The sequence below is a fragment of the Triticum dicoccoides genome, chromosome 7A (genome assembly GCF_002162155.2).
Source record: "Triticum dicoccoides isolate Atlit2015 ecotype Zavitan chromosome 7A, WEW_v2.0, whole genome shotgun sequence".
NCBI classification, from domain to species: domain Eukaryota; kingdom Viridiplantae; phylum Streptophyta; class Magnoliopsida; order Poales; family Poaceae; genus Triticum; species Triticum dicoccoides.
The window spans coordinates 709,844,471-709,868,477 of NC_041392.1; the positions used below are offsets into that span (position 1 = coordinate 709,844,471).

At 45.6% G+C, this 24,007-nt stretch overlaps 3 non-coding genes across 3 annotated transcripts; all 3 read left to right on the forward strand.

Annotated features, from left to right (window-relative positions):
- Positions 1 to 10,169: 10,169 nt before the first annotated feature.
- LOC119334780 lies at positions 10,170 to 10,372 on the forward strand. Its single transcript, XR_005161543.1, has one exon. It is a non-coding gene; the product is annotated as a U2 spliceosomal RNA (small nuclear RNA).
- Positions 10,373 to 11,392: 1,020 nt separating this feature from the next.
- On the forward strand, positions 11,393 to 11,592 carry LOC119334800. Its single transcript, XR_005161560.1, has one exon. It is a non-coding gene; the product is annotated as a U2 spliceosomal RNA (small nuclear RNA).
- A 2,480-nt stretch (positions 11,593 to 14,072) lies between these two features.
- Positions 14,073 to 14,271, forward strand: LOC119334796. The gene has a single exon (XR_005161557.1). It is a non-coding gene; the product is annotated as a U2 spliceosomal RNA (small nuclear RNA).
- Positions 14,272 to 24,007: the final 9,736 nt, after the last annotated feature.

Below are 24,007 nucleotides of genomic sequence, written 5' to 3' on the forward strand. Positions count from 1 at the left end.
TTCAGTTCTGAAAAAATCAAAAGAAAATGATAAAAACTTCAAAAAATAAAATCCTTCGAGAGGTAGTTATATTACTACATCTACTAGTTAGGAAAATTTGAAAACTTAAATTTGGACATGTTTTGCAAAAAGTGTAGGGAAAATGTAAAACGGCTATAACTTTTGCATACAATGTCGAAAAAAACGTATAATATATCAAAAAATTCAGCACGAAAATCCGCATACGATGGAGACCGCCTACGGCCTGTTTGCAATTTTTTAGAATCCTCAAATTCCAAAAGGAAAAAAAGATATGGTCAAATTTAAGTTTTTTTTTAAAAAATTTGTTAAATCTGGTCAAACTACTTATTCAAAAAGTATTAATGTTACTACATAATTATTCAAGAATATTAGTGTTACTAAATAATTATTTCAATTTTTTGAATTTTGGTCAAATCTGGTCAAACTATGGTCAAACTATGATCAAACTATGGTCAAACTTATTCAAGAAATATTAGTGTTACTAAATAATTACTGTTTTTTAGAATAATAGTTTCAAACTTAAACAGTGAAATGTGTGACTTCATGCTCAAGCTAAACTCCTGAGGGTTAATAGGATTGGCATCTTACTATTGTCAGAAAAACAACAAGTGCAGACTTGGAAACGAAGGAGAATAGAACCCGAAAGTTAAGTGTGCTCGGGCTTGAGTAGTGAGAGGGATGGGTGACCGGTCGGGAAGTTAGATGATTTGGAATGAGTGATCCACACTTGAGCAGTTAAGAGAGGTGATTAGAGACTAAATCACCAAATAATTCAGAAAAATTAAAAATTAAAAAAAATAAAAAAATCCAAAATTTTCAAAAAAAAACCTTTAGTACCGGTTGGTAACACCAACCGGTACTAAAGGTCCCCCATACCAGGGCGCGAGCTCACGCCACGTGGTGGCACTTTAGCGCCGGTTCGTGCCGAACCGGTACTAAAAGGGGCGGGGCCTTTAGTGCCCACCAATTAGTGCCGGTTATGGAACCGGCACTAAAGGCCCTTACGAACCGGTTTTAAAGCTCCGTTTCCTACTAGTGGAGGGGAGGAATCGGACATTCTCTCACCCCGGTGGAGGAAGAGGACTACCTCTGAAGATCCGGAAACTAAGGTTTCCAAGCGGGAGAAGAAATCTCCACCAGAGGGTCCTGCCTTGGAGAGTGCTCTTGCCGCACAGAGTCCGTGCAGGGATCAGCCCTCTAACGAGCTGTAAGTAATTAAAAAGTACTTTAATAGTGGAGACATATTACCTTACCTCTGAGGAAAATAACTGAAGTATTTATCTTGCAGTTCGGATCTTTGCCCTTCTCAGCAGAGCTCGTCTTCGGGGGATCTTCTTCCGGAGATGATGGAGAGCGAAACACCTCCCCCGGACTCCTTCTCTCAAGAAGCAGGCGACCTTGAAGTGTCGTCACGGAGGCCTCTCCGGATCCGGTGAGGCCAGAAGATAATCCTATAGTTACCCGAAGTCCTCAGCGTCCGGCTCTTGAAGAGAGCAAACAAAAGAGTCCGGCACCGTCTGGTATGCGGTCGGACGTACTGAGGGAGCTTTTGGAACGAGCAGCCATCTTAGAGGAACATCGTACATTGATGGGTACGGTGATGGAAAGGATTTCATCTGCCGAAAGCGGGTTGCCTGATGCCTTTGTGAGTCTACTGACGGGCTTTGAGGTACGTAAAATGATGTACATTTGTGATGGTACCACACATTTTTAGGTGTGCCCTGTGTAGATAGTAGCCCCTGAGACTCTGGTTGTCGCCGAGGACGGCGACAAACAGAGGATCGTAGTCCCAGGCAATAACCATACCGCTTTAATGTGCAGGTAGTGGGAGCTCCGGTGGCTAGCCGGACTCATGAGTTTGCCGAACTAAAGCGGCAACTAGATGCGGCAGACGCCGACATCGAGCTTGTTAACAAGCGGCTTGACGAGTCACAGGGTAAGTAATGTTTTTCTGGTGAATGTCACATAATAAGAGCGGCATGATGACAGTATCTTTAATATGTTGTGACTGCAGACGGAGCTTCCATCATGGAGACCCTTCGGGCGGAACTTGCCCGAGCCAAGGAACAAGCAAGCGTTAGTAATGCGGCTGCTTTGAAGGCAGCCGAAGAGTTAAGAGCCGAGAAGTCCGCGCATTGCGAAAGCAAAGAGAAGATGGCCAAGATGGCCGTAGAATTAAAAGACACTGCCGACCGTTGCCAGTTCCTTGAAAAAGAGAACCGACTGAAGGCAGCGGACCTTGAAAAGGCCACGATGGTGACCAAAGACACTCGCTCTGCTATGAGGGCGAAGAAGGAGGAGCTGCGCGAAGCCGGGGATATTGCGGCTGGGAAGCCCTTTCTGCTGCAGAGGAAGTTCGGGGATCCGCAGTATGGCCCTCTGGATCGGCTGTGGAGTTCGGCGGACGCATATATGGACTTGGCGGCAAGCGCTGTCGATGCGGTTGAATACTTTCGAGATCAGACAGATCGTGAAGTGGACAAGCTGTTCTGGTCGCAATTTAACGTTCCAGAGCGTCTGCTTCCCTTGACTGATCAGCTAGCCGAATGGGCCGAACTTAATAGGTTGTCCGGGCTTGCCATGAGGTCCATCGTAGATCACTTGTGGCCGGAGAAGCCGAAGCCAAAAAGCTATTTCCGCTTAGTGCAGCAGTTCCTTGGTGCGGTGCCGCGCATCAATGCGATGAAGAGGTCGGCGTGCATAGAAGGCTCGCAGATGGCCTTTGCCCATGTCAAGGCATACTAGGCGGAGATGGATGCTACCACTATTGCGGCGGAAGGTTCGGCCATAGGCCGAGTAGCTGTCGAGCACTATTTTGAAGAGGTTCTTGAGGGTGCTCGTTTGATAGAGTCCCAGTGCTCGAAGAATATTATGTTTGAATGACATGTATTCCCATTGTAAACACAATGTTTTTATGAAATATAGTCAGGCTGTATTTATACTTTTGCCGGAAAGTAATGTGATGCCTCCTGTGCGGTCGTTTATGTATATATGTATATAACCTGAAAGATTGCAGTCGTCGGCTTCAAGCCCCACGCATATAATGCAGAGGTGCTCGCAAAAAACGCGTGTTCACACTTAACCCAACGTCTTGGTCCTATTAAGGAGATGATAGCGCAGCGAATGAGGCAACCGGACTATATTGCTTTAACACTTTCACTTAGCCATAGGAGTTTGACAGTGGGGCTACTAGATAGCCCCTGGTGGCTCCGCACTCTCCTGATCTCGGGCTGCGTACATACCTAGCCGAAAAACGGCCCTTCGTTAATGCGGAGGAATTCTAACATTCCGGTAGGTCATCGAGTGGTTGACCAGTCTCACACTATATCATGACAGTCAGTTTTTGGCTTTCTCTACTGAGGTGCTCGTCCGAATGAACCAGGGCACAATCGCAGTAGTTCTCCTGGTGCTGCCTTAGCCGATAAAGCGGAACGTAAGGCACCAAAATACAGGAGCCGGGCAAACCCAACATTTGACCAAATACAATGAGTCGGAGCTGATGCATATAAGGCCAAACTCGTGACGCCGAACACTCCCTAAGGTATTCGGTTTTTATGGTATAAACCGGGCCTAAATAGTGCCCTTTGTGATAAGCTCCTTGTGTCTAGGTACGTGCATTATTCTGACGTGGCCACATGCCAAGACGTCAGCATCCTTCTCAATTGTACTAAGAATTCGAGGGATGTGTATCAACAAGAGACAGTAAAAAAGGTTTATGCAGGGTCTTAATCTAAAAAGAATCCTTGGAGCGGGTCCCTGCTGCACGTCTGCGCCTGTGTCTCCGTTGTGCCGTATCCTAGACGGGTGTAGCACGATGATCATCTGTAAAAGAGAGGAACTTAGGTGAAAAAGTTGTCATGCAAAAAGGTAGTTTTTAAAGAAACCATGTATAATTAAAAATGAGTAGAAATTGCCACTTGTCTGCGCGCGTTGAGCCCCTTGTATTTGTAATAGGGGTGTGGCCATCAATCCGGTACAAATTACATATAGCAGCGCCGGACTCGTCTAACCGCGTCCGTGGTCTTGACGACCTATCAAATGCTTTAGTTGGTGAGGCCGTTTTTAGTGTGCGGCTGCCAAGGCCGTCGCATTCTCTTCGGCGCGCAAAGATCGCTTAATATTTCCGCTCACTGTAATGATGACACGTGGACCAGGCATCTTGAGCGTGAGGGAAGCGTAATACGGTATTGCATTAAAGCGAGCAAAAGCTTCGCCTCCAAGTAGTGCTTGATAACCACTTTGGAACGGAGCAATGTGGAAGGTTAAATGTCACTACGAAAGTTATCGGGGAAGCTGAATATAAATTTTAGTAGCAGGGAGCCCGTGCAGTGAGCCCCTGGGCCTGGCGTTACTCCTTTAAAGGTAGTGTTGCTATGGCGGATTTTCGTTGGGTCTATCCCCATTTCGCGGATTGTATCCTGGTATATCAGGTTTAAACTGTTGCCACCGTCCATCAGGACCCGTGTGAAGTGGTATCCGTCAATTATTGGGTCTAATACCAAGGCAGCCCATCCTGCACGCCGGATACTTGATGAGTAATCCCGATGGTCAAAGGTGATCGGTTGAAACGACCACTGGCAGGACTCCGCGGTGATAGGCCCTTGGGCATATTTATCTAGGAGTGCCGCTTTGTTTCTCCCCTTTATCACGTGTAACACATTTACTGTTTTGACTTCTGGTGGAAATTTCTTTTGTTCTCTAGTGTCTTGCTTGAGAGGCTCATCCTCGTCTTTGCTTGGTGTATCCTCCCCCTTGTGTACGGCGTTGAGCTTGCCGGACTGCTTGAAGACCCAACATTCTTTGTGGGTATGATTAGCAGGTTTACCGGGGGTGCTATGGATCTGACATACTTGGTGTAGAATTTTGTTTAGGCTGGACAGTTCGTCTCTGGCGTCTTTAGAGGGCGGCTTTTGCTGACTTGGCCGAGAGCTTTTGAATCCGGCGTTTACTGCCGTGCTCTTCGTGCTGTCTTCTTTATTCCGGCGTTTGTTATTGTTGTTGCGCCGTGATTTCCCGTTTCCATCTCTAATTTCGGATGTACTGGGTTCGCTGGTGCTGCATCTGGCTAGCCAGCTATCCTCATCCGCGCAAAAGCGGGTCATGAGGCTTGTTAATGCCGCCATTGTTCTCGGCTTTTCTTGGCTGAGGTGTCTGGCAGGCCATTCGTCACGGACGCTATGCTTAAAAGCTGCCAAGGCTTCGGCGTCCGGACAGTCGACTATTTGGTTCTCTTTACTAAGAAACCTGTTCCAAAGCTTTCGGGCGGCCTCTCCGGGCTGTTGAGTTATATGACTCAAATCGTCCGCATCTGGAGGTTGGACATAAGTCCCTTGAAAATTTGCCCGAAAAGCGTCTTCGAGCTCTTCCCAGCTTCCAATGGAGTTTTCGGGGAGGCTTTTAAGCTAGTGCCGAGCTGGCCCTTTGAGTTTGAGGGGTAAGTATTTAATGGCATGGAGATCATCTCCTAGAGCCATATGGATGTGGAGGATATAGTCCTCAATCCAGACCCCAGGGTCTGTTGTTCTGTCGTATGCCTCTATGTTTACGGGTTTGAATCCCTCTGGAAATTCATGGTCCAGCACCTCATCGGTGAAACATAGGGGGTGTGCGGCGCCCCTATATCTGGGCGTGCCGTGGTGTTCAGATGTTTTGTGTGTTGCATCGTGTGCTGGAGTGCGCTTGCGCGATCCATAGATGGATCTAGTTGCTCCGTCCTTTTGATGCGAGCACTTGCGTGGATCGCGTATTGGCTTCTGTGCGGCGTCGCTTGCCGCTCCATGTTGGCCGTGAGGTCGTCTATCCGGCCGGGTGGCCATTTTAATTTTTGGTTGTGGGGGATCTAAGGCCTCCTCATCGAATTCAGGTAGCAACTTCCGCTTCGGGTAGCTCTTGGGGAGGCGATTACCGCCATACTTCGCTGCTGTGTTGAGTACTTTACTCCATCTGATTTGGAGTGTGTCTTGTGCCGCCTTGAGCCTTTGCTTATGCCTTTTTAGAATCCTCGCGGTGGCAACAAGCCTTTGATGGGCATTTTGTTGCTCCGGGCGTCTGTCCGGTGTTATGTCCTCCGGACTATTATCCTTGACAGAGTTGGTTTGTTCGGTTTGATTCTCCGTGTTGCCGTGGTCCGGCAGTGGTTCGCCCTGCTCTAACGCTGGGTCTATATGATCATTATTTTTGTCAAGGCGGGATTTGGGGCGGCGCTTACGCCGCCGCTTTGACTGCTTCTCGAGGGGACAACCCTTCGTTGCGTCCTTCCGTTCCTCGTCGTCGTTTTCCTTTGGTGTGTCCACCATGTATACGTCATGTGATGAGGTGGACGTCCAGTGCCCTGTGGGCAGTGGTTCCTCTTTGTCTCTCGCATCGTCGTCCATACCATCGATGTTTTCGGAGTCGAAGTCGAGCATGTCGGTTAAGTCATCGACAGTGGCTACTAAGTGGGTGGTGGGTGGGTCGCGAATTTCTTCGTCGTCCGCATCCCAGTCCTGCCGGACATAGTTCGGACAGGATCCTCCTGATAAGGAGAAAGACCTTAACGAGTTCAGTATGTCGCCAAAGGGCGAGTGCTGAAAAATATCCACGGAGGTAAATTCCATGATCGGCGCCCAATCAGATTCGATATGAACGGGCGCAGGCGGTTCGGAGTCTGTGGCCGGAGAAGGATCCGACAGTTTAACGACACGACTCTCGTGCAAGGTAAGGTCGATGTTCGGCTCGATCGCCGCTGAGGGTAAGGCCTCCGTGGCGGGGTCCATCCACCCGTCCGCGGAAGGCGCAACTGGCTCCAAATTGAGGGTCGGAGCGGCTGCCAGTGCGATCTCCTTAACACTGTCCGATGGGAGAGCTAAGTCATACTCATCGTGACCGCGTGGCACATGAGGCAGAGGCTCGAATCCGTCGAAGATCAAATCTCCACGGATATCGGCCGTGTAGTTTAAGCTTCCAAACCTGACCTGATGACCAGGGGCGTAACTTTCAATCTGCTCCAGATGGCCAAGCGAATTGGCCCGCAGTGCAAAGCCGCCGAACACGAAGATCTGTCCAGGGAGAAAAGTCTCACCCGGGACTACATCGCTATTGATGATAGTAGGATCCATCAAGCCTAATGGCGATGACACAGAGGAACTCTCAATGAAAGCAGCAATGTCGGTGTCAAAACCGGCGGATCTCGGGTAGGGGTCCCGAACTGTGCGTCTAGGCTGGATGGTAACAGGAGGCAGGGGACACAATGTTTTACCCAGGTTCGGGCCCTCTTGATGGAGGTAAAACCCTACGTCCTGCTTGATTAATATTGATGATATGGGTAGTACAAGAGTAGATCTACCATGAGATCAGAGAGGCTAAACCCTAGAAGCTAGCCTATGGTATGATTGTATGTTGTAGTTGTTGTTGTCCAACGGACTAAAACCCTCCGGTTTATATAGACACTGGAGAGGGTTAGGGTTACACAAGGTCGGTTACAAAGGAGGAGATATCCATATCCGTATTGCCTAGCTTGCCTTCCACGCCAAGTAGAGTCTCATCCGGACACGAGACGAAGTCTTCAATCTTGTATCTTCATAGTCTAACAGTCCGGCCAATTGACATAGTCCGGCTGTCCGAAGACCCCCTAATCCAGGACTCCCACACTCACTTTTGCAACAACATCCTCATAGCTAGGGCTTGTATCAAAAACCAATGGTTCCTCACCCGTGTCGGCATTGTTACTCAAGAATGCCTCCTTGTCCATGTAATGAACATTAACAAGTCTCTCCATCTAAAAATAACATGAATGCATTTAAGACTTCAATGAGAATTGGTGTTTATCCAAATACATCTCATTATATCCAAATCATATGAACACTAAATTATTGGTGATGTCCACAAAAGTATCACTAATTAACACACATTAAGCAAAGATAACCATAATCACTAACTAACCCTAACCCCCAATCTTTCTACTCAACAAGCATATATTCCTACTACACACCATGCATATCACTATATTATCAAAGTTAACCAAGCCATTTACACTAACATAAGGGAGAAAACAAGAACTAGGGTTCCACCAACATGTATAGAATGCAACCAAAATAACAAGATTTAACAAAAAATAATTTGATGATTTGGGGGAGTTTACCAAGAGCAACAAAGTGATGGAAAGATCCACCTAAGGGATGCACCTTTTGGAGAGGATTTGAGGGGGAGCTTGAGGGGTGGGAGAGAGTGTGGGAGTTCCAAGTGTTCTTCAAGCTCGGGTTGTGGATTGGGGAAAGTGTGTGGGGTGGGTCCCACACACTCTCCCGTGGGTTATCCACTTACCAGGGCCAGACGCCAGGGTCCTTGGCGTCTGGCCCCTTTGCCACGTCAGCAGGTCAACGGGCAGGCGGGCAGTGCGGGCCAGGGGCCAGACGCCAGGGTTCCTGGCGTCTGGTTCGCAACCCAGACGCCAGGGATGTTGGCGTCTCCCAAAGAGGTCAAAATCAAATTTTTATTTTTGAAACGAGGTCAAATCAGGATTTTGTTAGCCTTTTAGGTCATAACAGTAATTTGTCCCATAGTCGCAGCCTTTGCCGGTACTTGCGCCACCATGCCTGTTTGCATGGAACTCCCAACCCCCTCAATGGTAGCACTCCTGTAGTACTACAGGTCCAGCTCGTCCTGTTTGATACTCTAACTCAGTTAGTGATTAGAGTTAGATTCTAACCCTGAACTAACCCTGAACTAACTCTAGTCAAAGATGTATTTGGATGACAGGGTTAGATGAAGCACGGATTCGGCTAGGCGCCTTCACAGGCGGTGTGAGAAGGAGAGAGGGAGAGGATGAGAAGTTTCGAGAAAGTGGGGAGGGATCTGCTGAGAGGAGAGCGAGAGCAAAAAATATTTTTTTTAGTTGTTCCGAGAAGAACTAACCCAAATAAGCACCTCTTGAATGAGTTAGATTTTTTAAATGGGTTAGATGCATCTAACCCAAACTAACCCTTCTGTTTGAATATTTTAGGGTTAATTGAGTCCAAACTAACCCAAACCCCTGGATCCAAACAAGGCCATACTCCCTTTCCTCAATGCTAGCAGTACCCTCTACCCTCGTCCCTTTCCCATGTCGGCACGGCATGCATCCCGTCGACGCGCGCTAGCTGGATGGATCTGCTCCAGTTTTCTTTGTTCCCAGCATGCATACATCTTTGACTGGGCATATATATCTGGGAGAACTGTTTGCTGCTGCTGCTACCTGGCTTTCTTCAGGTTTTGTGCCCGATCTAGCTAGCGCTTGTGTGCGCGTGGTCTCCTTCGTGTATGGATTGCGCCCATTGTTTCTTCCATTCCATGCATGTGCGGCAGGAATGAGGCTGCTACTCTATTTGTTTAGGGAGAGCAGTCTTTGGTTGGCAGTTGGCGCGTGGAACTGCAACTGCAACGCACGCAGATCTTGGCTCAGGTTCAACTCAATCTCTGGACGGGCTTCGTCTATAATTCATTCCATGTATGCATCTGGAGTTCTGGACCATGCATCATCTCCATAATCCTGCCTTGAATTAATATAAGTTTTTTTTTTCTTGAGAAGATGAATTAACATAAGCAAGTGCACGCACTACGTACCCATTCGTGCCACTGCTAGTCGTAGCAGCCCATGAGGCGTTCGTCATCACCCCCAACCTAGCAGAGTACCAAAACCCCTAAAAAAAGTAGAGCACCAAAAAGGAAAATCATGTGAATGTTTTCTCTTTTTTTGTAGGATAGTGAAGAATTTTTTATATTCTGGACTAGAGAGGAAGAGCGCAAAAGGAGAAAAAAAACGGGATACTGTAAGAAAAAATATATTTGAGTGGGCAAAACTCCATACTATAATTTTTTTTTGGAGAAACAACTCGATACTATAATTAAGACCATCTTAGCGACGACTGATTGGGCCATTGAGCATGTGGGCCGTCACGCCCTTGCCTGACACGCGCAGCCAGGCTCAGTTATCCTAGCCCACAGGCCACATCGATCGAAGGAAAAACCTACCCCGGCCCTAAGCGCTGGTTGAGCGGGCAAACAAACGGATCACAGATTCTGAAACAGAAAAGAGGCTTTGACTCGTCGGTGGAATAATCCCACATGGCGTGCCCAGATACCTGAGGCGGTTCAGGAAGAAATAAAAGGGAGCCAGGGGCACGATTTAGTGTATACCTTTCTCGGCCTCTTGGCTAAGATCAAGTGTAGTATCTGTTCTTGTCAGTTTAATATCTGATATGTGGATCTTCGAATCCACACTATGATATTAATTTAATTTTTTTTTTGGGGGAAGGCCTTTAAAATGTAGCTTGCTGCATGGGTCCTCATGTGTCGTCCAAGTGTTGCACTATTGTTTGGAATAGGCACACCCCAACCAAATCATAATAAAATCTTTACAGTTTAGTTTTTTTATGGAGGAGTATGTATCATAGTCTCATTTGCATATTATGGACACAATCTCAGGGCGAGCATATATGGTTACTAATGTCTATGTAACTAGATATGAATGAATCCTACAAGAGTAGGAATTCATTCCTGCAAATCAAATAGCTCAAAAAGATATTTTCTGGTAGGAATCCTAACCACCGGAATTTCTACAATATTCATGTAAACCAAAGGAAGCCCTAGCAACTGATCAAAGGGAGTCAACTAAAAACCATATGTTTTCAGAGCGAGGGGGGGACATGGGTGTGGCCGATTGGTTTTCACTCTCAGTTTCAAAACTATTTAAACATGTTGACTGTGTATACAAAAAATGTTAATCTTATATTTAAATTTTTTTAATCATGTTTACAGAAAAAATGTTGACCATGTATTAAATAAATATTAAATTAGTATTCTAAAAATATTAAACATGTATTATAATTTTTTTTTGACATATACAAAAAATCTAGAAGGAAAACAAAAACTAAAAAACGGATAAGAAAAAAAAGAAAACAGGAGAGAAAATGAATAAAATAGAAAAAAATAAAAAATATTCAAAACAAAGAAAGGAACGAGGAAACCCGATGAAAAAAGAAAGACAAAACAAAAACAAGAAAACCGAGATAAAACAATGCAAAACCGGCTCTATTACCCTCAACTAGCTCGCTCCCTAGTAATATACATGGAGAGGAAGTTGGCCTAGTGGTTAGTGGAGTTGCAGCTCAGCCATAAGACCCGGGTTTGAATCCTGGTTTTGCCGATTTTTCTTGTTTCTTTCTTCTAAACATTCGCTAACAGGCTGGCCCAATAGCCACAACATGGAGACATTCTATTTACCAAGACGAGAGTTGCACTCGCGTAAGGCGAGATATGGTCGCCACGCTTGTTGGATTTCCCATATCGCTTTTGCACCCGCTCGAGGGCGGTTCACAGACCAACAAAAGGCACACACGGTCATCGTTCAAGGCATATACCTTTCTCTGCCTTTTCGCTAATATCAGATGTAGTATCTGTTTTTATCTGTTTAGTATTTGATAGGTGGATTTACGGATTCATGAGATATTAATTTAGTTTTTTGTGGGGAAGAGTTCGTCTATGTAGCTCGATGCATGGACGGATCTGATGTGTCTTCCAAGTGTTGCACTTCTGCTTGGAATAGGCGCACCCTACCAAAACAAAAATAAAATGAAATATAATCTTGATCGCAATTCAGTTCAAATTTGTGTTCAGACCCCTTGCTGTCGGAGGTTCAGTCAAGTTGTGTTAAGATCGGTTAGACCGATGGAGCTAAATCTTAGAAGATTGATAAGAGGGGGAAATATTTTGACGCAAAATTTTGAACTTTGATGACCACCACGCTGCGTGTTCTTTTTCAAAAGTAACTTGAACATTGTCTCCAGACCTTAGATGTCATCAATGGGGGAGATTTGTGTGAGATCTCACATTACGTGAGATCTATAAGATCGATTTTTTTGGAAAAATAATACATGTTCAAACATTCTTATTTTTTTTAGAGACACATCAATGTTTTGTGTACAACCTCAAAAAGTTTCAGCTCCTACGTCAACTTACATTAATAGAAACAAAAAAAAGAGAGAAAATTAGATGTGAATAATGTCAAAGTACTATTCACCCAAAACTACTACTCTCTCTGTAAACTAATATAAGAGCGTTTAGATCACTACTTTAGTATTCTAAACGCTCTTATATTAGTTTACGGAGGGAGTACTATTCATCAATGTTTCTTTTTCAAATCTATAAATGTACATTGAGTTTTGAGCTGTTGTTTTGGAGTTGTAGACATACCTCATATGAATGTTGTCAAATAATTTTAGTTTTTTTTAAAATGTCTAAGTATGATTAGTTTTTTGGGGTCGATCTCACCTAAAAGTGAGATGTCATACAAGTATTCTCTGGTCCGGACATGCTTTTTCTCACAAATCGAAAGCAAAACTAGGGGGGAGGGGGCGGCTTTGCTGCCACACCCGTGTCTGGCCCACCAAAAAACCCTCCCGTGCCCGCGTGCTTTCCCGCCCAAAGCCAGCTGCCCGTATTCACGCCGCTCTAGAGTTGCTGCTCTGCATTGATGCCAGCCAGCGTGGACGGGACCGCTCGCTAGCGCCGGGATTGAAGCGACTAACTGGCCGAGGGTGCCGCTCGCACCGCTTCCCCGGCCTCCGTGCGGCTTCAATGTCGGAGAGACGTTTACTAGATGGAACAGGGGAACCAGTTCACGAACATTTCAAGCCGGTTTTTAATTAGCCGGACAAAATTCATGCAAGCGGATTACATCAATGTTCGGATAAAAAATAGGAAAAACCGCATGTACATAACATGCAAATAAGTCTAGTACGACAATAGTTCTAATTCAATGAGATTAACTGGCTGTTCAACAAGTATTTTATGAACGGATCATGTCATCTCACAGATACTGCTCTTTGGCTTTATCGAACAGTGTATGCGCGTAAATGTTCATCCTCTATTCTGTGGTACATCATGGCAACGCATGGGGGCTATATAATGCGTAGACCAATATTGAGTGAATGATTCAATCAATACATTGAGCAAGAAGAAGCAAAACTTACAATCTCCTCCTCTGCTGCGCGAAATGGCCACCTTGCCTCTAGCCGACCAACCGCGTCACAAAACTTGGTGACAGAGGTCTGGATGGCGTACCATCGATGCGACAACGACCTCACATTGAGTTGTTGGATGATGTACATGTCGTAGGTCGCAATGTGCTTTCATGCGTGAAATGAATCATGCATGCACTGCCAGAAGATCACCCCTCTGCTCCTGCCTACGAAATCAGTGGATACGGCCAACCACGTATCGCACAACAACTTATCCATCATGTTCGAGTACCCCGCCATCCTTCGTACTCTAACATGGCATTAAAAAATAAGCTCAATCGCATTTCACCAAACACCTACCGCGCGTGGTGTCCGCCATGGACGGCGTCGACAAGGGGGCGGAGTGTACCTTCCTAAGGACGACTCCAGGGTGGATGACACCATCGTAAAAGGCGAGCTGGCGCATCAGTGCTGGGTGGACAATGCGTGTGTGCCGGCTGAAGAAGTACAACGACGACGTTGGAGAAGGAGGATGCGGATGCAAACAAGAGGGAGAAGGAGCGGAGCGGAACAAAATTTGATCGGGAGGGGGGTTTAGTGGGTCGGGAGTGTCAGAGTCCTACGTGGTTGTTGTTAGACTCCCACAAAGCTCCCTCCTCCCTCCCCCCCAAAAAAACTTTGCGGGAAAAAGTGCGCCCAAACCGCTCGGTGAACCGATACAGGCTGTGTTGGATGGCACAATTACATGCTCACCTTGTAATCAATATAGGATCCCCTCAAAAAAAGTTATCAATATAGGAAAATGAAAGCATGCTAAGAACCGATACAGGTCATCTCTGCTCAGTGGAGAATTGGGGCCATGGGTCACGTGGGCCGTCACGTGGGCCATGGGTCACGTGGGTTCCCAGACGTCGGTTCACCTGACCGGCCCGCGTCGCTGGTTGGACGAGCAGTACGCGAGGCCTTTTGTTTTTCTTGCGGGAATATGCATCTTCGAGCAATCCCACATCGCCTTTGCAACAGAGCGGAGGCGGTTTGTAAAGCAATAAAATCAGGCGCAGGGTCACCGTCCAAAGCATACCTTTCTCGGCCTCTTGGCTAAGATCAAATATAGTATCTGTTCTTATCAATTTAATATCTAATACGTGGATCTACGGATTCATGGGATATTAAGTTATTTTTTATGGGAAAGAATTTGTCTATGCAGCTCGCTACATGGACGGTTCTCATGTGTCGGCCTAGCGTTGCACTATTGCTTGGAACAGGTGCACCCCAATCAAAACAAAAGAAAATTAACCATAATTTTGACCTCATTGCCCATAGCGTTTGTCGTGGGGGGTTCATTTCATAATTTTAAACTTTGAAGCCAGCAACATTGCGTATTAGAACCTGGGAAGTAAGTCGCAATCTGTGGCTCCCTGGATAATTCAATTGCAAGTGTACTCATAATAAAAGGGTTGCTTTGATTCATTGGATTTCCATAGAGTTTGTGTAGGATTGTGATCTTATGGATTTTTCCTTGTGGTGGGTGTTTGATCTGCAGGAATCCAACTCTTATGAATTATTCTAATAGAACTTTCCCTAGTGTATCTCATAGGAAATTTTCCATGAGGTCCCTTTGAAAGAATCACGATTTTTCTATGTTGTCATAGAACACCCACTTGTGTTAGTTCCCATATATTTTCCCAATTCTACATGTTTCAAGTGAGCAGGGCATAGCAATCCTTTTATTTTTCCTATGCCTATTTTTCCCGTTCTATAAATCAAAGGAGCAGTAAAGGTGTCAGAATTCCTAGAAATAGAAGCAAGCAACACCCAAAGCTTGTGGGTTTAGACCTGAATACCCAAAAGCTTAAGTGTTCACGCCAAGTTACCTAAAAAATAAAATGAATTATAGGCTACAGTCTCATTTGCACGGTCAGAATGACATGGCTACTGCAACGTTGCTTCAGAGGTCGGACACCGGAGTGAAGTACAAAAGAGAGATATCTGCACGCAGTCACGCCCTCATCTCAAGCGTTAGCTCCTACCACTGCACAAGAGCGTCGTGTCATATCTGATTAGTATGGTCCGCGTTCTTTTTTTCTTTTTTGGTTTTGCTATCCGTCACGTACCTATTTTTACCGCACTTGCCGGAGCGGGTCATACATATTTCCTTGTGTGTTGTGCATGTGAATTTTTTGTGTGCTCATGTGAGTGCGCGCCTGCATGCACCGGCGTACTAGTTTTTGCATACGGCACCCGCGCAGGGCCGGCCCATGTAACATTTTCTTCTGTGATTTAAAATACAAAAAACAAACACTCCAATTGAATTGAACCAGCGACCTCCTTCATCTAGGTAGGCTATACACCGCCCCACCAACCAGCGTGGATGTGCTAACATTTAACTTTTTCTTTCTTTTATTCGTTCTTTTTCCTTTTTCCTTTTTTATTCTTCCTAGAGCGATGAATTGCTTGCAAATATGTGAACTTTTTTTTGAAATTGATGATTTTTTTCAAAATTCTTGAACTTTTTTGAATTTTGATGACTTTTTTTCAGTTTCAATGAACTCTTTTTAGAAAGTGTTGAACTTTTTGCAAAATCGATGAACTTTTTTCAGAAGCGTTGATTTTTAGTTTCAGAATTTATGAACTTATTCAAAATTTTGGTGATTTTTTTTCAAATTCTATGAACATTTTCAGAATTGATGAAACTTTTTCCTTAGCTTTTTTTTCCAAAATCCATGAACATTTTTTAATTGAAGATGCTTTTCGATTTTTTTCCCCTTTTCCAGTTTTTTGTATTTCTTAAATAGTCAACGGTTCACCAGTCAATTGGTCAACCGTGACTGGTCAAAATGCACCTGAGCGAGGAAAACCGGTCACGCGCGTCGAACCTCACACTCTACATGGGACAGCCCATGAGGAGGGGCGCGTGACCGCCGGTTCCCCAAGTGACGCTGAAGGCGCCACATAGGAGCTCCCCACCGGCGGAGCTACGACAAGGCCAGATGGGCCGTGGCCTGCCCATTACTAAGCGAAACAAATGTTTGTTATAAAGACCAACCCGCACTAACGCATTGATTCTCAAATTGGTAGGCACTGTTTCGGCTCTCTTGCTAGCCCAACTTTTTTGGTAGCTCTGCCACTGCATGTGTGTGTGCCCGTGTCCATGGGCATGCATCCGTGTGTACATCCTTTCATGCATGCTTCCGGGAAGGAGTGACAATATCATCAAGATGCGTTTTATTTTGCGCGTGTTGAGATAATTAATTTGTAACCTAAGCAATAGGTATAATATTGGCATATACTTACTCAAGTTATCTGCAATCAATATGCAAATCATACTATTGCGTGAAAATTGCACCCCTATATATTTATTTTTATATTATAAAACAATAGTACAATTTTTGTACTAATTGTGTACAGTTTTTTGTGCCATCATTTGTTTTATATTTTTTATTTATTTCTTCTTTAGAGTAATGCCAATGCACTTAATTTATTCTTCGTCACAAGTTATTATGGTTTTGTCTTTGCTTTGTAATTTTGTATTTGCCTTTGTTTTTTAGTTCTGATTCCTCATTTTTGTTTCGTTTGATCATTATTATTATTATTATTATTATTATTATTATTATTATTATGTGTGTGTGTGTGTTCTGATTCCTCAAGTTCAACCAATTTATTGTTCGTGTGTTCGCGCTTTGTGCATGTTCTTGTTTGCGTGTGTGTGCATTCATGCATGTTGTTGTGTGTCAGTGTGTGTACGCGCGAGCGTGGCATATACATACATATGTATTGAGAGATGGAAGAAACGACCCCCTTAATATGAGATTAAATTCATGTATGACATCTGGAGAGCAGATTAGTTTTGGTTGTTGTTGTCATACTACCCGAAACACCTGATATAGCATGGTCATATACATGTAGTTCCATGCAATATGTGTGCAGATCGTAATGTCATTTGAAAATTGCACTACTATAATTTCCTTTTTAGATATTAAGTTCTTCGAAATCTACGGGCAAGTTTTCATTATAATTTATTTTAAGTTTTCTTTCTTAGATTTTTTCTCTACTTTATGGTAATACCTAAATTCTTAATTCATTTGACCTTAGAAAATAATGTTTTGTTATAATATGAGTTTATTTACTAACAAGGGAAAATGTCTTAGATAAAAGTTTTTTTATTTTCTCATATGTTCTAATTTTATTTTTTCACCTTTTGTTGTTGCTTAGTCGATTTTGGCTGTTAGATTTTCTCGTATAAGATAATTACCTGCCATGCTTGCAAATTCTTTATAATAAAGTTGAAGCCCTAGAAAAAAAACTCTAAAAATTGGTGTCATCTTTTTTTGGGACAAACTTTCGATCTATTCATAATCAATCATGGTAGTGCAGTGAACATTAGTTGTTATTTTTTTACAATTAAATCCATGGACTACCTAGCGAGAGCTACAAACACTAAAGCAGACCGATGACACATCACCGTCATTGTCCCTCCCTCTCCGGAGCTAGGCAAACTCTGTTGTAGTAAATAATCAGAAAAGCATTGTGCTAAGACCCAACAGGACCAGCACACTAGATTAGCAACCATCGTTGATGAAGAAAATCGTAGATCGGAAGGAGCAAACCTGAAAAGTCCCAAACAAATATGAATGAAAACTGTATGCAAACAGATCCGCCGAATCGGAGCAGCGATTAAATCCCACGAGATATGATGGAGACACACCTCCACACGCCCTCTGACAATGCTAGACACACCATTGGAACATGAATCAAATATGGAAGACACTAGTCCTATCGAGGGACATCATAGCCGACACACAACCTCCAACCATGACATTGAACCTATTAAGAACAATAGCGGTGTCTAGCTTCCGCCGATCGAGGGCCGAGGTCCTTCGCACCTCCACAGCCCTAAGGCCATCAGAGATGGCACGGATCGAAGGCGGCGCCGACGACAGGAGGAGGAAACCTGATCAGCTGAGTTCTTGGGGCTGCATGAAAGTGATGTCATCTTACTCTCTCTCTCTCTCTCTCTATTTTTTTTTGTAAAATTTAGATCCGTCTGGACCATAATCATCATTGTTTTTGCATGTGGGACCATAATCACCTTCCATCATGCCCTGATCATAATGATACGGGAAATAAAAGCATGCGAAGTATTTTTTTAGCCTATATATTTCTTTTAGCGGTTTTATTAGTCTACAGCTTGAAAAGAATAAGCCCGTGAATTCTTTTTACCATAAAAAATAAAACTCGTGAGTCTAAAAAGGAGATGTAGTTTTTTTTGTAAAACAGATCGGTAATCCTTTTTTTAGATCCGTAATCTTTTTTTTAGAAAGAGATCGGTAATCTAAATTAAGGTAACCTCTGTGATGATAAAATGGGCCATGGGTCATGTGGGCCGTGACGTCCTGCTTGGGCTCCAAACACCAAATCAGTCAGGTTCACCTGCCTGACCCGCGTAGCTGGTTGGACCACGAGCGGTAGGCGAACAATATATGCTTTCGTTTGGGCTTCTGCTTTTCTTGCGAGAGTACAAGGGTGTTTGTTTCTATGGACTTAAAAATGTTTTTATAAGTCCCATCTAAACCAAACAGGAGGGATTTATAGAGATTTAAAATGGGCATTTGTGACTTATGAAATAAGACTCTCAAGAAGGGACTTATAGTTGTAATATAGTCTTTTAGTCCATGTTAATTTCCAGGAACCAAACAGGTAGGAGTTTTTTAGGGTCTTGGGTTGGGATTAAAAAAAGTCCTAGGACTTATGAACCAAACGGGGCCTACGTCTCTTCGACTTATTCGAATAATCAATTCTAAAAAAAACTTATTCGAATAATCCCACATCGCTACATGGACGGTTCTCATGTGTCGGCCGAGCGTTGCACCATTGCTTGCCACAGGCGCACCCCAACCAAAACAATATAAAATGAAAGTATAGATTATAATCTCGACCTTGGTTCGGCCCACATCTCTATCTGTAGCACTTGCGTTCATTTGTTACATGTAGGTGTTACAGTAGAATATTGATTAGGAGTCCTTAAAACAGTTACACAAATTGTAGGCCGCATCACAGTCTTATTTGCACTGTCCAGACCGACATGGCTACTACAGCATTGCTTCAGGGTTCAGAGACCAGCGTGAAGTACCCGTGTAGAAGAGGGACATGTAATCGCAGTCAGTCACGCCCCCCTTCTAAACACGCTAGCTCCTTCCATTGCACCGGAGCTCCGTGTCATATGCGATTGTACTTTCTTCGTTTTGAATTACTTGTCGCAGATATGAATGTATCTAGATGTATTTTAGTTCTAGATACATCCATTTCTGTGACGAGTAATTTGAAAAGCGACGAGTAATTTGAAATCAGAGGGAGTAGTTTGGAGCGAGACGCCCGATCGATCAGTCCTGCCAGCTCGCTTGCTTTGCTGCACCCGGCCGCAACCTCTGCCGGCCGGCACCCGTGCCTCCACGCATGGATGATGGAGCTCCCATCAGCGCCACTAGTTCTTCAGCTCGCCATTTTTTTATTACTACAACACTTGCGTTCCGTTTCGGCTCCCGCATGTCGGCTCCGCGTCGCGTCCACCCACGCTAGCTGGACTTGCTCCGATTTTCTTCGTTTTCATCCAGCGTGCATCGATGTTTGAGTGGGAATGTATTTTTTTTTTTGCGGACTTTGACTGGGAATGTAAGATGACGGATGGATTTTTTCACAACGCAGATAAAAAAGGACCGGAGGGAGTATCTGCCACAGTGCTACTGGATAGAAGGTTCACATTCGGGCTTTGTTTGGATCTTTAGGCTGCATTTCTTCCACGTGCCATAAGCCCATAACGGATTGAGTCGCTCCATGCTTACCAAGAACACGAGTTTTGGCACGCGAACCCGTCGGATTTAATTGAGTTTTGGACTCTCAGTTTACCGTTTCACAAAAATAAAATACCAAGAAACAAAGTATGGACCGTGGTCTCATTTGCACAGCAGTTCGACCGACGACATGGTTGAAAAAAAGGTTGAGACAAATGGAGCTGCCGTTCAGATAGAGCAGAGATAGGCCCAAGCGTACGTGTTGGTTCAGTGTAAAAGAGACAAAAAGGTTGGATGCAACACGAAAATTGTACTGTATTCATCAGCACGAACGTGCAGCTCTGTCGTCAAATGACCAGCTCATTAGCTGACGACTAGCCAGGGGGATTCAGTGACAATGCACAACGGCTGCAGCGGTGCAGTCAGCTGTTCAGACCGGAGTGATTCAAGTGCAGTCGAGAGACCTCTCCTCGCAGTCGTGCTCACACTACCCCATTTCGCCTCGTTTCCTCGGCCCGTGTCCACCGCACGTTTGAGAAAGAGCTCATTATCCTACGGCCGCAACCTAGTGTGGAGCGAGGCGCTCGAATCCAGCTTGCTTTCCATGTCGATCCGGGAGGCCGCAACCGCATGCAATCTGCGGAGGAAGATGGCCTGCTCCGGTTTTTTCTTCGTTCCGGTGCATCGATCTTTGACTGGGCATATTGCATGGATGGATTCATCTGGGGCGTGTTGGGTTAGCGCGCGCTACAGTACCCGCATTGCATACACTTTTCCACCCAATCTGGCTATGCAAATGCAGCCTCAAATGCACCATCTGCATGGTGTTTGGTTGTCTGCATGTTAGTGGACAAACTCAAAGTATGATGTTTGGTTGTATGCAACGCCTGGTGTATGGTAACCTTTTTGGCTAGTTGATGAGGTTACCACCACACTTCGGCAGCACACATCATAAGCACAACAGAGTATAAACAGACAACAGAGTATAAACAGACAACAGAGTATAAACAGAGCATGAACTAGTATAATTCAGATATAAGCAGTACCACACTTCATAACAGTTCAACTCAAAAACCATAAACTAGCATAATTCAGATAGTACGATGGAAAGAGGTGGCCCGGCCCTACTCCTTGGCGGCGAAGGCTTCGTCGTGCTTCCCGCACTTGTTGATGACCTCAATGTTATCCTCGTCGAAGATGATGACCTCGAGGGTGTCGGGAGTGAGGAGCTTGAACGTCACCATGTAGCCGATCTTAATGTGATGAACGACTGCGTAGGTGGCCCAACCCTGATACAGGGTCACCGCGTTGTTCATCAGCTTGACCGTCACCTTCCAGGAGCAGCCGGTGTTGTTCCTGAGCTTGAACTTCGTCGGCACCGCGAAGAAGTGCTTTGTGAAGTCCAGAGGCATGGGGATGCACTCAAGTTTCAGTGCAAGGATGACCTGCAGAAGTGAGTTGGGCCATCCTCCTGATGGTAGTGGCCATAGTTACGGCGCTTGTTGCTGGGGGGCTCCTCCATGCCCTCGTCGTCGCCACCCTCAGGCGTCTTCGGATCTTCCTCGGCGGTGGGCGGCAGCACAACCTCGTCGGGCATTGGGTGAAGGTGTTGCTTGCCCTTTTTGTTAATGGCTGGGAGCACCTCCGTGCCCATCTCATTGCTCTCCTTGATCTGCACACAGTTCATGGAGTCAAGCACATCATAGAGTTCATGGCTAATTGAAGAGCATGTAGTTAAAACAGCATGACTGTCACTCTTCTCCTCCTCTCCATCCCCCCTATATTTACTCACCCTGCCCACCACTACTTACCCACCCCCTCTCTTCTCTCACTGTCAACCTTCCTCCTCCCCATCGCCATGAGCTCTAGCTCCAGCTCCAACGCCTACCCCTTCCCTTGGGGTATTGGCTGGAGGGCCTTTTTTCTCGGGTGGTCGGCTGGTGATCGCACCAAGTTCGAGAACACCATGGAGGTGTGCTCGAATTTCGACTCCATGCCGGACATGCAGAACGAATCAAATACAATGCTCATGAAGGCCACTAAAGAAGAGGTGAAGACACTGATTCCTGACCCAGCGAAGGGCGTGATGGCAGTTGACATCATTCGTTGGGCCATGAATCAGGCCGTCTCCGACGACGCTAAACGGAGGAAGAAGTGGTGCAAGTACAAGACCTACTGGGCTCCTAATGACTGCCGTGCCGCAGTGTACTGGCAAACGGCTATCGCACCGCCGGCGGTCATCGCTGGGGAGCCTAAGGAGGAGGAGGAAGAAGAAGCGGTGCACGTGCCAGCGAGGGCGCCGGAGCCAGGCCGTCGTACCTGGCAGATTGACCTCGACTCCACCGAGGACGAGGAAGACGACCCGCCGGCCCGCACGGCGAAGAAGAAGAAGATGAAGGCCAGTGGCTCGACCAGCCGCTCCACACGTCGGTGACGGCCGCCGTGGTCGGCCGGTTTCCGTTGTGTACCCCCAATCCCCCAATCCCCCTTCTGCATTCCGATCTTGCATGTATGAACTCGTTTGAACTGCTATGAACTAGTATGAACTACTCCTATGCTTATCTACCTCTATTCCTCATTCCCCTCCGTCATGGATCGAATCTATCGTCGTGGATCGAATCTAGCGTGCGTGCATGTCGAAGAGAGAGAAGTGCTTACCGCCATTGATGGAGTCCGGTGGTCTTCTTCCTCTGCTCTGATCCGCCGCCGCCGGTGATGGAGTCCGGTGGTCTTCTTCCTCTGCTCTGATCCGCTGCCGCCGGTGAGAGTTGGGAGGGTGGGGAAGAGTGGGGAGAGGGAGCGGTGAGGGGCGGTGAGGATAATAACTGACGGCGCTTCGGGAAGCAACGCGGCTTCTCAAGCGTGGCCGTGCGCGTGCAGCCGCCACTGCTCACGTGCACCGCTCGGGCCTAGCTCTGAAGAAACTGCCGATTCGTGCGTTCCCAATGAGTTAGGCTCAGAGATTTTTTAAGAAACGTGCGATGTGGGCCCAATAATGTATGCGGGCAACCAAACAGGCTGATCACTTCCCGCACAGGCCTGATCGAGGCCTATGCAGGCAACCAAACACGCCCCTGCTACTTCTAGCCAGTAGTTTTAGTCGGGCTTTTGTTTGGATCTTCGCAATAGTACCGTGCTTGGAAAGATCAGTCCTTTGGCACGTGAACCTACAAAGCTCGCGGCAGATCCAATTGATCTTACTTTGTCGGCGAGAAAAGAATATAGTACTCTGCACAAAAAGTACGATTCCCATCCCACATCAGTAGCAAACCCATGAAACGAAGCGGCAAAATTGACAAATTTGATCTATGAATGAAATCAAATCACAGAATGAACTGCCCGTGAAACTATTTCACGTGGCTGACCTTTTTGTGTGACGCCTGACACGAAGGCACCACACTACACTGTGCAACGCCTCACAGATAGGCGCTACACGCCTGGCCAGCGTCGCACCTGTGTGATCTGAAAATTACTAAGTCAATGTCACTACTAGGGAAAAGCCTAGCAGCAGCGCGGGTTTTGGGCCTATTAGTAGCGCGGGGACCGGTGCTACTAATAAGGCGCTACAGCTAACGTATAGTAGTAGCGTCTGTTGTCCCACGCTACTGCTATACATGAATAGCTGTAGCGCTCTTTAGAAAAGGGCGCTCCTGATATTATCTGCAACGCTGTTTACTGGGAAGCGCTACTGGTAAGGCGGCACTACTGCTAAATTTCCCCCCTCGCTACTACTAGTTTTATTAGTTTTTTCCCTGCATATTTGTTTTGTATTTAAATAGGCTTTATACAATAATCTTTAGCATATCATACATATACAAATGTATCATAGCATATATATACAATTAGTCTCATCATCATAATCATCATCCAACACAAAGTGGTCTCTCGTCATCATCTCAAAAATAGCGATACAAGTCTCGATTACTTGCAAATACATTGTCATCCATCTAAACAATGATATACGCGAGAAGAGCTATCACTTTGAGTACATGAGTTCGTATCCCTCTCTCGCATTAGCGTGAACCTAAACTAACTACTGCCTGTCGCTCGGAAACCGGAAACCGGTACACCTGGGCCTGACACTCCGACCATTTGTCTTATATATACTCCTGGCGTAGCACTTCTTTGCCATATATGATCTATGCACCTGCATCGTCACATGAGTCGATGATATGCAACATATATAGTTGAGCAACAGAAGGAGACAGACTTGGCAAAAATAGA